This window comes from Lissotriton helveticus, chromosome 1_2, assembly GCF_964261635.1.
Source record: "Lissotriton helveticus chromosome 1_2, aLisHel1.1, whole genome shotgun sequence".
In the NCBI taxonomy this organism is placed as follows: Eukaryota; Metazoa; Chordata; class Amphibia; order Caudata; family Salamandridae; genus Lissotriton; species Lissotriton helveticus.
In genome coordinates, this window is record NC_136058.1 from 172,098,499 (window position 1) to 172,115,246 (window position 16,748).

At 45.1% G+C, this 16,748-nt stretch overlaps 1 long non-coding RNA gene across 1 annotated transcript in view; it reads left to right on the forward strand.

Moving 5' to 3' along the window:
• The first annotated feature begins 232 nt into the window (after positions 1–232).
• LOC144807814 (uncharacterized) overlaps positions 233–16,748 on the forward strand; it is a 31,989-nt gene continuing 15,473 nt past the window's right edge. The window contains exons 1-2 of the long non-coding RNA XR_013606457.1: positions 233–286; positions 520–683. This is a non-coding gene — a long non-coding RNA (uncharacterized LOC144807814). The remainder of the gene's footprint in view (positions 287–519; positions 684–16,748) is intronic.

Consider the following 16,748-nt stretch of genomic DNA (forward strand, 5'->3'; position numbering starts at 1 on the left):
AGGAGTTTTTATGACAAAATGCTATTATCCTTATCTTAAAAACTGTGGAAATAAAATGACAACAATCACTGACCTGCACTGTTATTCCAGTACACTATATAGTATGACCTTCGCACTAACTTTCTAAATAATAACTTCCAAAAACATACGAATAGTATTCACAATGTTCACTGAGTCTTCATATGCTCTCAATAAAGTTCTTTTTCTCCTCTTGTGTTTTCTTTTCATGCTCAGATTTGTGATCGAGGCGACAGAAGAGTCCCGGATTATGCTCAGGGATTCAAAGGTACGTCATCAGAAGTTTCATTAAGCACAAATATCTGTTCTTTCAGTTTTGTAGCTCCTTCGTTATTACCAAAGTCTTGATTCTGTAAACTATGTTCATAAAATCAAAGAATACACACTCGCAAAACAAATGGAATTGGTAATAACCTTTTTTCCTTTATGCGCGCTTCTCTCTATGCGAGCGTTTTCAAAGATCTTACATGATTTATGATTTCTATTTTCCTTTTGTTGCAGATCAGACAGGTTTCCCCTTGGGAGCGGAAAGGAAGATTCGTTGCGTTGGTGTCACCATGGAAACCCTGCCGAAGCTGGATCACCGCCGAAACACTTCTTGCGCTGGGAAGGTGCCCTGAAGACGGCAGAGAAACACAAGGGACTGGAGCTGCTCTGGAAATCAGGTGAGGAAGAGGATTCAACAAGCACAAGCGAGTTCTGTTGTAATGTGGGGCCTTTTATACTGTTTCTTTGGGTGAGTTCTCCAGTTAGGGTGTGGTTAGAAAAACATGGGAAGCATGCTTCAACTGCCATTAAGACAATGTGCTGAGTATGCAAATGAGCCCCTGAGCTCAAACTGAATATCTAGTTTATTCCTGCATCAGGTTGTACAAAGAATGTCACTTTGGCCTATGCTTGTGCAAAAGGAGCCAACATGAAAACCCCTCATAGTAAAATATAAAACAAGGAACATTATTCATGACAAAGTAAAAACAAAAGACACACAAGGCCATTCCTCATTACTCAGTATGGGGCTGGGCTATGTTCTTATGCTCTCAAAAAAGCCTTGAAAGCATCCCACATGATCTGACTTTTTGCTGACCCGATATTAACTTTAAAGAAGGCCGTAACCTCATCTCGCATCTTGGATATAACTGCCTCTTCTAACAAGATTGTCCTATCCAGAGCCCATCTTGTTATCCCCATTTTGTCCTATAACCTCAAAGAGAGGTACACAGCAGAGTGATCAGAGAGAATAGCTGGGAGATGGTTGATTTTTACCACCCCGTCAATAACTCCTGATCTACTAAAAAATATCAGTACAGGAGTGGTGGCCGTACTTCTTGATAAAAAAGGTAAAGTCCTTCTTATCACCCATCTTATTTCTCCAGACATCCACTAAATTTAATTACTGGCTCAAAGTTTTAAGGACAGCCGTTGTTTTAGGTGGGCTTACATACTTTGCTTTGGAGGTTCTGTCCAAATCTATCAGTTGAACTATATTAAAATCACCACTGGGGTATTAGTTAACAAAAGGGCAGATTCTAGTTTAATTAATGCGTCTGAATTGTCCTCCTTCGGGCCATAATAGCTGGCACAAACTAATATCATATCTTGGATCTTTACCTTGACTGATACCCATCTCCCATATGTGTCCGTCTGATAACTTTCTAATTTGATGCCACAGTTAGATCTTATGATTACAGCTACTCCCCTTGTACTACCTCTCTGATCCGAACAGGCAATGTCCTGAACCCAGGCGCATTCTTTAAATGCGCTTATTCATTCCCTTTTTAGGTCTCGCCTAGACGAAAGCAAAGCGAAGCTTTGCTGTCTAGGGAGACAACTAATGTTGTCACTTTCGGGGGAATGAGGACTGCAGACTGTCACGAGCTTCTCCTCCTGGAGATTCTACCTCGTGAGCGCGCACGCCCAGCCCGGCGCCGTGCATGTCCCCTGCCACAGACACACACATGCACACGGAGGCAGGAAGAGCCACACACACAGACACACGCGCGCACCCCCCCCCGCCGCACACACGCAGGAGCGCACCTACACACACGCACGCACACATACAGAGACATTCCCCCCCCCCGACCCCCCCTGCCGCATACACAGAAGCGCCCCCGGCCGCCGCATACATACAGAGACACCTCCCCCCCTCCCCCGCCCCCGCCGCGGCTCTCCCCCCCACCTGACAACACTCACCGGCACTGGGCTCTGCTGGCGGGGGCTACACGAGAGCTCCCGCTCCTCGGGGCTCTTTCCGCAGCACTTCTCTTTGCTCCCGGTGTGACTCCTCGGCTCTGCAGCTCTTCTCCGGGGCCGTGGGACAAAAGCTACTCCTCTGCGCAGGCGGCTCCGGGGCACTCCGCAGCTCACGGGAGCCCCGGGCCGCGGGAAGACTTTTCCTCTCCTTTCTCGGGTGCTCGAGGAGGCGGGACTTCCGGCCGGCCGCGATGCAATTGGCTGGCCGGCCGGGCGGCTGGTTGCTTTCGCTACCTTCTAAGATCTGGTTATGAATGGTGGGCGGGGAGTACCGCTACACGCTAAGCCTGCTTACTGAATGAAATGCGCGTTGAATGCCACCGCGTCACCACAACAGTTCCGTGGGCGCCCTTCCCCCGCCTTTTGTACTTCCCCCTCCCGCCAGGGGCCGATTGGTCAATAAGAGCCTTTGGGTGCTGCTGACGGAATCACCACTAACGCGTGTCACGAATCTATTTAAATGAGGAGTTTCATAACGGCAGAATCCCAGCGCCCACATGGAATGCTGAACATTTCATCTGGTTGTGAGAATCCCTTTAGGAGCGGCCACTAGACACAGACGAAACCGGCAAAGGGAGCTGACACACCTCTGTGCACGCACCTGCTCTTCTCTGTCTTAGCCTCGATGTTCAGCTTTTGTTGACAGAACTCCTTCCTGAAGCTGCAGACCTGTGCCCCGCCGTTCTGCCAAACCACGAGGAGAGTGGGCAGGTGCTTGGACCCAAGGATGTGTCCCCGTCATACGGCCAAGGCATGCATCCTGACGGCGTCAGCTGCAGAGGTAAGAGTCCTGGCGCATGCAGCGAGATGCTCTTTGCGTATAAATACTACCAGCCTCTAAGGTTCATTAGTGGCCTCCGATGAAAGATTTTAAAAAAAAAATGTTGTTGAGCTTCAATTACCCGTCTTATTTTCCAGGGTGTCAAATTATTCTTTTATGAATGCATGGTCTAATTATTCATCATGATCCTTGTGTTATTTCGGTAAATAGACTTCTTTAGGATTGTTCAACAATGGACTTTTCTTTGGATGTTGCTGTCCCTTGTGATGTGGTAATATCCAAATCTGTTTATTTCGGATTCTTGAGCCATAAAACAATTAAACAAATAAATACATACAGACATCTCATACATTTCACCGTTTTAAATAAAAAATATGTCCCAAAATGGGAAAGTGATAAAAAGAATACCCTCCATTCGACTATAATAAATGGACGGTGGGGGTGGTGTGGAATTGGCAGCGTTATTGGTGACACCACTGCCATGCAGACACAGACACCACCACTGGCATGCACACACAGACACCAGCACTGGCATGCACACACAGACACCACCACTGGCATGCACACACAGACACCACCACTGGCATGCACACACAGACACCACCACTGGCATGCACACACAGACACCACCACTGGCATGCACACACAGACACCACCACTGGCATGCACACACGGACACCACCACTGCCATGCACACACAGACACCACCACTGCCATGCAGACACGGACACCACCACTGCCATGCACACACGGACACCACCACTGGCATGCACACACAGAAATCACCACTGCCATGCACACACAGACAGCACCACTGCCATGCACACACAGACACCACCACTGCCATGCACACACGGACACCACCACTGCCATGCACACACGGACACCACCACTGCCATGCACACACGGAAACCACCACTGCCATGCACACACGGAAACCACCACTGCCATGCACACACGGAAACCACCACTGCCATGCACACACGGAAACCACCACTGCCATGCACACACGGAAACCACCCCTGCCATGCAGACACGGACACCACCACTGCCATGCACACACGGACACCACCACTGGCATGCACACACAGAAATCACCACTGCCATGCACACACAGACACCACCACTGCCATGCACACACAGACACCACCACTGCCATGCAGACACGGACACCACCACTGCCATGCACACACGGACACCACCACTGGCATGCACACACAGAAATCACCACTGCCATGCACACACAGACACCACCACTGCCATGCACACACAGACACCACCACTGCCATGCACACACGGACACCACCACTGCCATGCACACACGGACACCACCACTGCCATGCACACACGGACACCACCACTGCCATGCACACACGGAAACCACCACTGCCATGCACACACGGAAACCACCACTGCCATGCACACACGGAAACCACCACTGCCATGCACACACGGACATACCACTGCCATACACACAGGGAAACCACCACTGTCATTCACACACGGACACCACCACTGCCATACACACACACAGACACCACCACTGCCATACACACACACAGACACCACCACTGCCATGCACACACGGACACCACCACTGCCATGCACACACGGACACCACCACTTCCATGCACAAACGGACACCACCACTTCCATGCACAAACAGACACCACCACTGCCATTCACACACAGACACCACCACTGCCATGCACACACGGAAACCACCACTGCCATGCACACACGGAAACCACCACTGCCATGCACACACGGACATACCACTGCCATACACACAGGGAAACCACCACTGTCATTCACACACGGACACCACCACTGCCATACACACACACAGACACCACCACTGCCATACACACACACAGACACCACCACTGCCATGCACACACGGACACCACCACTGCCATGCACACACGGACACCACCACTTCCATGCACAAACGGACACCACCACTTCCATGCACAAACAGACACCACCACTGCCATTCACACACAGACACCACCACTGCCATGCACACACGGACACCCAAAAAAATTTATGCAAAGCATTGTCATTTACAATGCCAGTAACTCAAACTTTAATGCTGCGAGACCTATTGCATTGCAAATGCTTGTTTCTAAATGGGTTTCTTGTAGCAGGAGGACATTAGCCTCGGATTTCTTAAGGAATTCCATAATTCGAGCCAGTTTCCTCATAGACCTCACCCCATTTACATTCCATGAGGTGAAGTGAACCAAATTTGTACTCTTTTATCAAGTAATAAGATCAGCTTCCTCCTGATCCCATCAAATTGAAACTGCATTGAGACTGCATTGGATCCCGTAGTTAGAAAGACTAAGAATTCTAAAAGGATTCATCAGGGTAAAACGACTACACGGTTGATTGAGGACACTATTTATTTTCTTTTTCTCCCACATGCTCCCTACACCCCGTGACCCCTCCCCCCATCCTCCTTGCGGAACCCCCCTCTCCATATACTCCTGGGCGCAAGGTCCTTTGAGAAACACCCATGCTGCTGAAGCAAATCCGACAATAGAATCAATACCAAATCCTTTAGTATAAGTGCAAACAACGTGTGAGTCTGATGTGGAAGATGCTTTAATATTTTCCTACCTTCCAGACCCAAACAATGTTTTAATAACACAAACTTATTTTTGTAAGTAAAATCATCCCCCTCAATGGCCTTCAAATACAACTCAAAACCTTCTTTCCATTGCTCCCACTCTACTGAAAGATGTCCAGGACTAGAAAGAAAGGATGGTGGTTGAATTATACTCTGCTGCAAACTTCCAAACAGTGCTATAACCTTTCCACTAAAATAAACAAATGCTCTAATCCCGCCCAAACCCTTTCCGATTATATTAGCATACCATGACATGTAATCCCAACGTGTACTTCAGGAACGATATAGATAAATGTTACAATTCAATATGACGGGTGTACGCAGTTCAACATATGAAGAAGAATGCACTACCAAAAGCCCACCCTATGTGAAGACAACAGTATTCTGATCCTAGGATGACACAAAATTATGGAGCGCATATAACAGCAAGTTTAACAGTTTATTTCAATGGGTACTGCCCTTCCTGATTGTAGTAGATAAATTACCAGACGAGAGGTCGTTTTCTTTTCATAGAAAGTTGGTTTATTCGTATTACAACTTCAGCCACGGCAAGGAGCCGTGTTCCCTGGAGGCTCTGTTAGCAACTGACTGTATTGTGGAAGAGGTGTGGCACAGCAGCCAGGGTGCCTGACTCCGGACCACGGGGTTCAGGTTCGATCCCTGGCGCCGGCAGCAGATCAGCCCATCGCCATGTGACACTGGGCAATAGCTCGCTTAATCTTCCCGAGGGCCCCCAGCGCCGGGAGACCACTTTGGAGGTAACTGTGCGCTTTACAAATTCAAGGTTATTATCCAATCAAACACCTAAGGACCTACGCTCCATGCACAGGAGAGAACATCAGAACATTCGCAATGATATAACAGTTAATTACAATAAATACTAAACCACTACATCACCTCCCCCCTTATACAAACAAAAATAATAAAAACAAAGATATCTTAGCCAGCATTAATATGTAACAAAATCCTTGAACTTGGAAGGAAGTTTTTCTGATATAACACCCTCCATGAATTACTTGCTTCTCTCTCAACCGCCTTACCAACAGACAGATCGTCTGGCGAGTATACATTCTCGCCTGAGGATCCTTGTCTTTCTTGCTCATGTAACCAATGGGTCCAATCGAGCTCATGTTCCGCTATGGGGTGTTTCTTGTTTTTAATTAAATTAGCTTGTTCTTTTGTCACCCTTATCAATTGTCTTTTATTCCACCAGCCTTTACCTTGAAAAAATGCAGCACCTTTGCTAACCTTACAAACTAGGTCAGGGTTCGAAAATACGGATTCTCCTTTTCTAACTTTGAATGGTTTTTTAAATAAAACCCTATCGCCCATCCCAATTTCAGAATAAGCAGAAGAGCTACTTTTGTCAAACTCTCCTTTCATTTTCTCTTGTTTTGCTCTCATTACATATGCCACGTTCCTACAACCAGCGACAAGGCGTGCAAATTCACCACTGTCTAACTGGCAGCAAAGCTGTGTTGGCATTTCCACCTCTTAGAAGATCAAAAGGGGTGACACCAGTGGTACAGTGTGGTGAAGTGTTATAATTCCACACTTTTTCTTCCAAAAATGTCCCTACGTCCCGACCAGTGTCCAGCACTGTTTGGATCCCTTCCTTAAGTACTTTACTGTCCCTTTCCACCAGCCCATTGGAAGCCGGGGAGTACATGGCCACCTTCAAATGCTTATTGTCGTGGCTCTTCAAAAATGTACCCATTTTATCCAAAACAAAGTGAGTCCCGTTATCTGTTACTAATGACCTAGGAGTTCCTTCCAGTAAAAATACTTTGTTCAAAAAAGAAATGGTGTTATCTGTGGTGGGAGAGTCCACAAATCTGTAATACATCCATTTAGAATGATAATCGACAGCTAAAATCAAATATCTCGATGACTCAACTAGAATATTGTAAGGCCCTGAAAAATCCAATCTGACTTTTTCCCAAGGTTTCTCAGGAAACTCCGTGGGATGCAAAGGTAAATTTGAAAGTTTCCAGTGCTTGTCTGAGATCAAACACTCTTCACAGCCATCCACCATACTTCTCACTTGGGCATCAAGGGCAGGCCACCAGTAATGTTGCTTAATCCTCATGCAGGTATTAGACCCCCCCAAATGTCCCTCATGAGCAATCTTGATTAAAGTTTTTCTTAGGCAACCTGGAGGTATGAACTTATCTCCCCGGAACACCAAACCATCCTTAATTAAGATTTCTCATCTCTAAATTTCTCGTTTCTGGTCATTTAGTAGAAGAATATTCCAAAACCTTGGACAGAATAGCATCCTTAGAGCAAGCCACTTTCCATTCTGGCTCTGAGATAACTGAATTGCAATTTTCAACTGCATCTAGCACTGCAACGCACTTTAACTTTATCTACCTTCCCATCCTCCTCATCTTCATTTTCCATCAACATCCGTGACAAACAGTCAGCTTGAAAATGTTTGCCCCCTTGAATGTCTCATGTCAAAATTATACTCTTGTAACTTAGAAATTAATCAAGTTAACCTTGCAGACATGGTATAGTTTGAAACCTTGCAACAAATAAAAGTGGGTGGCTTGTGATCAGTACAAATCTCTAATTTGTGGCCCCAGATATACATTGTAAACTTCTGGGTCGCCCAAACACAAGCCAAAGCTTCACACGCAATGGTGCTGGAATGTTTCTCAAAGGGTTTGAGTAATCTAGAAGCAAATGCCACTGTTTGTTCTTTGCCGTTCGCCTTTTGACTGAGGACCGCCCCCAGGCCATTCATGCTAGCATCAACTGTGATAATAGATAGGCAATAGATGGGCAATCATCACGAAAAGCATGTAACGCCTTAGCTGAAATAATTAGATATTTTACATTGGCGAATACCCCATCAAGCCCTTGAGACCATACACATTTTTGACCCTTCTTGAGCAACACTCGAAGAGGCTCAAAAATCTGTGCATAGTTATTAACAAATTTCACGTAATACTCGGCGAGACCCAGAAAGGAACGAAGTGTATCTTTATCAGAAGGGGGTTTTGCCTCTTTGAGAGCCCTAATGACTGAAAATGTTGGCTTGATGTCCTTGCAAGAAATTGTGTGACCCAGGTAATCCAATTCCTTCACACCCAATTTACATTTGTCCGCTCTTACAGTCATGCCATGTTTACCGAGGGCAGCTAACACCTTTCTCAACAGCTCAACATGCTCTTCTGAATCTTTAAAAAAGATTAGTATGTCATCCAAATATGTCTGGACACTCTTCATCCCCTTAAAAACTGTGTCCATCAATCTTTGAAAGACACTAGCTGCGGATGTTAGGCCGAAGGGAAGTCTCAGGAACTATAAGCACAGAAAGGTGTTACGAATGTTGTAAGTTCCTGAGACTCCCAAGCTAGTGGGATCTGATGGTATGCAGATTTTAGATCGATCAGCGAAAACCACTTAGTTCCCCCCAAATTTGCAAGAAGCTCATGGATCGTAGGGAGAGGGTGGCAGTTGACTACGATGTTTTCATTCAAGCCTTTCAAATCCTCACAGAGTCTAATTTCCCCTGTCTTTTTGTGGGCAATCACAATGGGGGCCACCCACTGTGACGAATCGGTGGGCTGAATAATGCCTTGTGAACATAACCCCTCCAACATGGGTTTTACTTCTTCTCTGGCACTCAAGCAGACCGGTCTGACTTTATGTGCCACTGGTTGCACATCAGGTAATAACCTTATCTTGTGTTCAAACTCTTTCACGCAACCAATTTGATCGTTGAACACTGATTTAAATTCAGACATCAAACCTTTTACATTTATAACGGACTCCTCCACACTGCATACAGTGGACTCATTAACCCTTACAGGATTCACATCCCCTGGAACTAAATACAGGCCCAAATGTGCCAGATCTTTCCAGCCCACAATGTTTTTTCCCTTAATGGCTACATATAGTTTAGTAGTAATTTTTCGTCCTAAAATTTCAACATCAGACATAAATCCAGATCACAAAAAAGTAAGAGTCACGCAGAATTGTTATTGGGGATCCTGAGTCGGTCATGACCCTTGTTTCTTTACCATCAATCAAAGCAACACAAGGTGCCTTTAATCTCTAAAGGGTCGTCCGTGTAATCCACTGTTAAAAGTAAATTATCTAGAGACTCAGCACAACAGTCTGTCTCGATGTCAATACACCGAACTTGAACAGGTTTTCTTTGGCCTCTGCAGAGCTTTTGAAAGTGACCAATCTTTTTACAGATAGAACAGCGTCTACCTAGAGCAGGGCAACCCGTAAATTTACCAATGTGGAAATTCGACCCACATCTGTAACAGAAAGATTGTTTTTTCTTTTGTGTACATTTTTTTGATCTTTCTTTTCAGCCTACTGCAAATAAACCATCATCATGAGTTTCCTCAGATTCGGAAACTAGATTAACTTTGGTAGTAGAACTGGATTTCATGACCCTAATAGAGATGGCAGAGCGTTCGATGCTTAAGGCCATGTCTATCACCTCGGAAAGAGAGGGATTTTTGCAACTTAGAATCCTTTCCTCTATCTTGTGTGATGCACAATTGAAGACAAACTGGTCTCTGATGATGTCATCTGATAAAGGTCCAAACCCGCAAGTGGTGGCTAGGACTCTCAGAGCTGATCTGTACTCTTCCACTTTCTCTTCATCACCTTGTTTTTGTTTGTAAAACGCACGTTTCGCTATGACCTCCAAATAAATGTTCCTGTGTCTGTCACCCGATTGGCCAGTAGGGGTGGGATAGGAGGTAAACTCTGTAAAATGCGTTGTGCAGCCAAACCCAAACTGCCAAAAAGAAGAGCAAACTTGCGAGCAGGTGAGTACTCTGTGGCATCAATAGCCACTAAGTGGTTATCGAACAAACAGAAGCACTCTTGCCAGGGTAAACCTGGTTTACCTGGTTTCGCTAGAAATGGTGGAGGTTGGGTAATCTGATGTGGTGGTGCCATAACTATAAATATTTTAAAAGAATTTATAGTAATGAACAATTATTTAAAACAAAGTACGTAATACAAAATTGGTGTGTGTACCACCGGATACACTGTAGACAAGAAATGAGTAATGAGCTGCAGTACTGGAGAAATGAAGATAGCTACATTTTCGCTAGCTAATAAGTGTGCACATCACTGTTAAACGTGCTGTAATTAGTAAAATGGAAATACTTAAATTAACTGGCAGGTGTGCGCATCACCGATTATTTCAGATTCGCTGAAAGAATTGGAATATAGGTGTGCGCATCACGGTGATGCGCAATCCGCTGTTTAGAAACTAAAGCAATCAGAATTAAGGTGTGCGCATCACCATGACATACGATCAGCTGATCGCTTACTGCCGTCAGCAGTGCTGAGTTGCCCAAGACAAAATGGCCTCTGTGCGTCCTCACACTGCGTGAGCACGTAGGATCTCCAAGTCTGAACTGAAGCACGCTGAGCATGCGCGTGTCCCTCTGTAAAGCCTATGGTCTGACATGCGCTGGGTGGTGCGAAAGTAAACTTCAGCACAGTGCAAGTGTCTAGCGCCCACAGGTAACGCTCGCCCAAACCTAATATGGAAAAATAGCGTAAATGAAATTGATCCTACCAGTTTCCAATCATCAATGGAAATGTTTTGAGGACCCTCGGCGTGCTAGAAGATCTTCTGAAAGACGAGAGGCAGCATCTGGTTAGGCTTTTCAGAAGCAGATGTAGAATCTACTTTTAGAAACATCAAATCAGGATCCCCGGGCGACCCTGCCTCCTCGCAAATCCTGGCAAAAATTGCGCCCGCTTTGATCACCGACCTCACAAAGATCCTTAATCTTTCCTTAGTCTATGCTTCGGTCCCCATGCACTGGAAGGAGGCCATCATCAGGCCTATCCTTAAGAAACCATCGGCCGACCCTAAACTGCATGCAAACTAACAGCCTATTTCTCTCCTCCCTTTGTTTGGCAAGGTTATGGAATCCTTGATCAATAAACAATTAGGCTCCTACTTAGAGAAGAACAAATTTTTGGACCCCTCCCAATCCGGCTTCAGGGCGTGCCATAGCACCGAGAACGCCCTGTTCGAAATAGTAGACAATGTCTGGATGACCCTTGACACATGACAATCGGCCATATTGGTCCTGCTCGACTTGTCTGCTGCCTTCGACACCATCTCGCATAACATTCTCTTGGAGAGGCTTGTAGAGATTGGTGTCAAAGGCCCAGCGCTAATTTGGATTAAAAGTTATCTATCCATAAGGCGCTCAAAGGGCTCGATATTAAGCCCAATGCTTTTTAACCTATATGTTTCCCCCCTGGCGAAAGTGATCAGAGCCTATGGCTTTAACACAGTATCTTATGCTGATGATACTCAGCTGCTGATCACCATTGGCCCTGATCCTGCGGAAACCAAACTAAGATTTCAAAACTGCATTGTCGCAATCGACAGCTGGATGACCAACAATTGTTTTTAACTAAATGCCAGCAAAACGGAGATTGTGCTTTTTGGAACAGCAGACAAATCTTGGACTGACGATTGGTGGCCAAACTCACTCTGACGGTGCCCTCCCCCAGGTCCTCGGTCAGGAATCTGGGGGTGATAGTCGACAATAGGCTATCTATGACTGAACACGTCAATAAACTAGTTCAGACTAGTTTTGGCCTGATGTGCAGTCTGAAGAAAATCTTCAAGTGGCTCCCCCTCTCGTCCCCTATGCTCCTAATCCAAGGCCTTATCATAAGTCGCATTGATTATGGGAATGCCATATTAACTTCCATAAACGAAAACCTTCTGGCAAAAACTGCAGGTGTTGCAGAACACCGCGGCCAGATTGGTGCTCCCCGTTCCCCATCAGATCCTTCCCTTAGGACTTTGCACTGGCTTCCCATTAAGAAACGTATCCAATTCAAACTGTGCTGCCTAGTACACAAGACCATCCATGGTCAAGGGCCGGTTTACCTGGAAAAAAAACTCAAACCCCACATACCGGTCAGAGCCCTCAGATCCTCCAGCAAGCAGCTCTTGAAGGTTCCCAAAGTTCGTAGGGTGAGAAATGGCGACAGGTCCTTCAGTAAAACAGCTCCTGAAACCTGGAATTCCATGCCCCTACCTATTAGGGCACAATCTAACTATCTCAGATTCCGCAAAATCCTTAAAACCTGGCTTTTCTAATTTCTCTGTCCTTCACTTTCTGTCTGGAGGTATGAACCTATCTCCACGTAACACCAAACCATCCTTAATTAAGATTTCTCAGCTCTCAAGATAAATTTCGCGTTTCTGGTAATTTAGTAGAAGAATATTCCAAAACCTTGGACAGAATAGCATCCGTAGAACAAGCGACTTTCCATTCTGACTCTGACATAACTGAATTGCAATTTTCAACTGCATCTATCACTGCAACGCACTTAACTTTATCTACCTCCCCATCCTCCTCATCATCATTTTCCATCAACATCCTTGACAAGCAGTCAGCTTGAAAATGTTTGCCCCCTTGAATATGTCTCATGTCAAAATTATACTCTTGTAACTTAGAAATTACTCAAGTTAACCTTGCAGACATGGTATAGTTTGAAACCTTGCAACAAATAAAAGTGAGCGGCTTGTGATCAGTACAAATCTCTAATTTGTGGCCCCAGATATACATTTTAATTTCTGGGTCGCCCAAACACAAGCCAAAGCTTCACGCACAATGGTGCTGTAATGTTTCTCAAAGGGTTTGAGTAATCTAGAAGCAAATGCCACTGTTTGTTCTTTGACGTTCGCTTTTTGACTGAGGACTCCCCCCAGGCCATTCATGCTAGCATCAACTGTGATAATGGATGGGCAATAGATGGGCAATCATCACGAAAAGCATGTAACGCCTTAGATGAAATAATTAGATCTTTTACATTGGCAAATACCCCATCAAGCTCTTGAGACCATACACATTTTTGACCCTTCTTGAGCAACACTCGAAGAGGCTCAACAATCTGTGCATAGTTATTAACAAATTTCGCGTAATACTCGGCGAGACCCAGAAAGGAACGGAGTGTATCTTTATCGGAAGGGGCTTTTGCCTCTTTGAGAGCCCTGATGACTGAAAATGTTGGCTTGATGTCCTTGCAAGAAATTGTGTGACCCAGGTAATCCAATTCCTTCACACCCAATTTACATTTGTCCGCTCTTACAGTCATGCCATGTTTACCGAGGGCAGCTAACACCTTTCTCAACAGCTCAACATGCTCTTCTGAATCTTTAAAAAAGATTAGTATGTCATCCAAATATGTCTGGACACTCTTCATCCCCTTAAAAACTGTGTCCATCAATCTTTGAAAGACAATAGCTGCGGATGTTAGGCCGAAGGGAAGTCTCAGGAACTTATAAGCACAGAAAGGTGTTAAGAATGTTGTAAGTTCCTGAGACTCCCTAGATAGTGGGATCTGATGGTATGCGGATGTTAGATCGATCAGCGAAAACCTCTTAGTTCCCCCCAAATTTGCAAGAAGTTCATAGATCTTAGGGAGAGGGTGGCAGTTGACTAATTTCGCCTGTCTTTTTGCGGGCAATCACAATGGGGGCCACCCACTGTGACGATTCGGTGGGCTGAATAATGCCTTGTGAACATAACCCCTCCAACAATGGTTTTACTTCTTCTCTGGTACTCAAGCAGACCGGTCTGACTTTATGTGCCACTGGTTGCACATCAGGTAATAACGTTATCTTGTGTTCAAACTTTTTCACGCAACCAATTTGATCGTTGAACACTGATTTAAATTCAGACATCAAACCTTTTACATTTATAACGAACTCCTCCACACTGCAAACAGAGGACTCATTAACCCTTACAGGATTCACATCCTCTGGAACTAAATACAGGCCAAAATGTGCCAGATCTTTCCAGCCCACAATGCTTTTTCCCTTTATGGCTACATATACTTTAGTAGTAATTTTTCGTCCTTAAATTTCAACATCAGACATAAATCCAGATCACAAAAAAAGTAAGAGTCACGCAGAATTGTTATTGGGGATCCTGAGTCGGCCTTGACCCTTGTTTCTTTACCATCAATCAAAGCAACACAAGGTGCCTTTAATCTCTAAAGGGTTGTCCGTGTAATCCACTGTTAAAAGTAAATTATCTAGAGACTCAGCACAACAGTCTCTCTCGATGTCAATACAGCGAACTTGAACAGGTTTTCTTTGGCCTCTGCAGAGCTTTTGAAAGTGACCAATCTTTTTACAGATAGAACAGCGTCTACCTAGAGCAGGGCGACCCGTAAATTTACCAATGTGTAAATTCGACCCACATCTGTAACAGAAAGATTGTTTTTTCTTTTGTGTACATTTTGTTGATCTTTCTTTTGAGCCTACTGCAAATAAACCATCCTCATGAGTTTCCTAATACTCAGAAACTAGATTAACTTTGGTAGTAGAACTGGATTGCATGACCCTAATAGAGATGGCAGAGCGTTCGATGCTTAAGGCCATGTCTATCACCTCGGAAAGAGAGGGATTTTTGCAACTTAGAATCCTTTCCTCTATCTTGTGTGATGCACAATTGAAGACAAACTGGTCTCTGATGATGTCATCTGATAAAGGTCCAAACCCGCAAGTGGTGGCTAGGACTCTCAGAACTGATCTGTATTCTTCCACTTTCTCTTCATCACCTTGTTTTTGTTTGTAAAACGTATGTTTTGCTATGACCTCCAAATAAATGTTCCGGTGTTTGTCACCCGATTGGCTAGTCGGGGTGGGATAGGAGGTAAACTCTGAAAAATGCGTTGTGCAGCCAAACCCAAACTGCCAAAAAGAAGAGCAAACTTGCGAGCAGGTGAGTACTCTGTGGCATCAATAGCCACTAAGTGGTTATCGAACAAACAGAAGCACTCTTGCCAGGGTGAACCTGGTTTACCTGGTTTCGCTAGAAATGGTGGAGGTTGGGTAATCTGATGTGGTGTTCCCATAACTATAATTATTTTTTAAAAAATCATAGTAATAAACAATTATTTAAAACAAAGTAGGTAATATAAAATTGGTGTGTGTACCACTGGATACACTGTAGACACGAAATGAGTAATGAGCTGCAGTACTGGAGAAATGAAGATAGCTACATTTTCAATAGCTAATAAGTGTGCACATCACTGTTAAACGTGCTGTAATTAGTAAAATGGAAATACTTAAATTAACTGGCAGGTGTGCGCATCACCGATTATTTCAGATTCGCTGAAAGAATTGGAATATAGGTGTGCGCATCACCGTGATGCGCAATCCGCTGTTTAGAAACTAAAGCAATCAGAATTAAGGTGTGCGCATCACCATGACATACGATCAGCTGATCGCTTACTGCCGTCAGCAGTGCTGAGTTGCCCAAGACAAAATGGCCTCTGTGCGTCCTCACACTGCGTGAGCACGTAGGATCTCCAAGTCTGAACTGATGCACGCTGAGCATGCGCGTGTCCCTCCGTAAAGCCTATGGTCTGACACACGCTGAGTTTGCGCAAGTAAACTTCAGCACAGTGCAAGTGTCTAGCGCCCACAGGTAACGCTCGCCTAAGCCTAACATGGAAAAATAGCGTAAATGAAATTGATCCTACCAGTTTCCAATCATCAACGGAAATGTTTTGAGGAGCCTCAGCGTGCTAGAAAAGCTTCTGAAAGACGAGAGGCAGCATCTGGTTAGGCTTTTCAGAAGCAGATGTAGAATCTACTTTTAGAAACATCAAATCAGGATCCCCGGGCGACCCTGCCTCCTCGCAGATCCTGGCAAAAATTGCACCCGCTTTGATCACCGACCTCACAAATATCCTTAATCTGTCCTTAGTCCATGCTTCGGTCCCCATGCACTGGAAGGAGGCCATCATCAGACCTATCCTTAAGAAACCATCGGCCGACCCTAAACTGCTTGCAAACTATCGGCCTATTTCTCTCCTCCCTTTGTTTGGCAAGGTTATGGAATCCTTGATCAATAAACAATTAGGCTCCTGCTTAGAGGAGAACACATTTTTGGACCCCTCCCAATCCGGCTTCAGGGCGTGCCATAGCACCGAGAACGCCCTGCTCGAAATAGTAGACAATGTCCGGATGACCCTTGACACAGGACAATCGGCCATATTGGTCCTGCTCGACTTGTCTGCTGCCTTCGA